Source organism: Myodes glareolus, chromosome 14, assembly GCF_982192425.1.
Source record: "Myodes glareolus chromosome 14, mMyoGla1.1, whole genome shotgun sequence".
Lineage (NCBI taxonomy): Eukaryota > Metazoa > Chordata > Mammalia > Rodentia > Cricetidae > Myodes > Myodes glareolus.
Window position 1 is genome coordinate 49,900,246 of NC_142039.1, and position 1,645 is coordinate 49,901,890.

At 40.9% G+C, this 1,645-nt stretch overlaps 1 pseudogene; it reads right to left on the bottom strand.

Moving 5' to 3' along the window:
• Window positions 1-800: 800 nt before the first annotated feature.
• On the bottom strand, window positions 801-1,241 carry LOC125396318 (ATP synthase F(0) complex subunit C1, mitochondrial pseudogene; annotated as a pseudogene).
• Between the last annotated feature and the right edge of the window lie 404 nt (window positions 1,242-1,645).

Genomic DNA, 1,645 nt, shown 5'->3' on the forward strand with positions numbered 1-1,645 from the left:
AGACAAGATTGTTGCAACAAATATGACCTATGCTTTCCTAAAGTTACTCACTGGTCTGCAAGCATTTGTTTCCTTTTTAACAGGAATGAAATTCCATTAAAAGGAAACAATAATTGCCACAAGAAAGAGAGTAGCCTAGCAGGAATGTATGGCATTACAGGCAGTGAGCTGAGGTTTGAAGTTGAGATTCACTCACTGTGTAAATTCAGAGAGGCTGCGCGGTCATCCTAAGCTTTGGTTCTTCTCAGCTGTTAAATGAGAGTAGTGCCATGTACCTCACAAAGATGAGGGTAAGAAAGGAGGTGAAAGTGGTTAATGTTTCAGAGGGACTTGACGGATGGCAACCTTTGTGATTATTATTGGTACTATTAATGCTATTAATATTACTAAATCCCCCCAAACAAAAGATACCAGCTAAAAATTTAATCTAGATTTTAGAAGGCAAAATATTTCTGAGTATTTTAATTCTTTATTTCACAGTGCTCTCTGTTTGGTTATTCAAATACCTTGTCTTGGAACTTTTACTCATTTACAATGGAGTTATTTTATTTTATTGTTGTAGTGAGGTCTCTTTTCATATTCAGAACACAAATATATTTTCTCTATTTCTTCCCATATAGTGTGTAGTTTCATTTTCCTAAACAACTTCTTCTTCTTCTTCTTCTTCTTCTTCTTCTTCTTCTTCTTCTTCTTCTTCTTCTTCTTCTGAGAAATGTTGTTTAGTGGTAAAGCTTAGCACACTCTAGCAGGACTGGCATGCGGTCGAAGCAGCAGGGACGGCTGGGTGACCCCATGGAGTCTCACATGGCGAAGAGGATGGGGAAGGCGATGGCGACCATCAAACAGAAGAGCCCCATCATGACCTCAGACAGGGCAATACCCAGAATGGCATAGGAGAAGAACTGTTGCTTCAGAGACAGGTTTCTGGCATAGCCAATAATCAACCTACCAAACACTGTTCCAATGCCAGTCCTGGAGTCACACCAAGTGTGGCAGACCCAGCACCAATAAACTTAGTAGCTCTGTCAATGTCCTGGGAAACAACACCGGTCTGGAATTCCTGTCTGGCCACCTGGAGAGGGGAGCTGCTGTGGAAAGGCTGTGTAGATGGGGCCTCTGGTCTACTCAAGAGGGAGGCAGACACAGGCCTGATTAGACCCCTGGTACAGGAGCGGATCAGAACTGGGGTGACGAGCAGTGCCTTCGTGGTCTGCATTTTTCAATCTCCCAGCTTTAGCCCTTGGTCTAAAGTTCTCTTTTTTAATTAAAAAAAAAATGTACCTCAAGCTGACCTTACTTTTATTTATAGAGATTGCTTGGTCTCTGCCTCTCAATTGCAGGGGTTACGGGAACAAGTCACTGTGCCTAGCGTCCAAAAATGTCTTTTTAACAAATGCATTTAAACTTTGATAAAGTCAAATTTCACCTTTTTTCATGATCAACACTACTTGTGTCCTTCCTAAGAAACCATCTTCACAAAGCCATGAAGAGATGTGTATGTGTTACAGAATTCACCGTTGAGATCAATGATCTATTTTGAATTCATTGCTTTTCATGTGGGATAAGGTAAAAGCCAATGTTCATTTCTTTTCTTTCTCTCTCTCTTCTGGATAATTAAATATTGCTGGCACCAACTACTGATCTC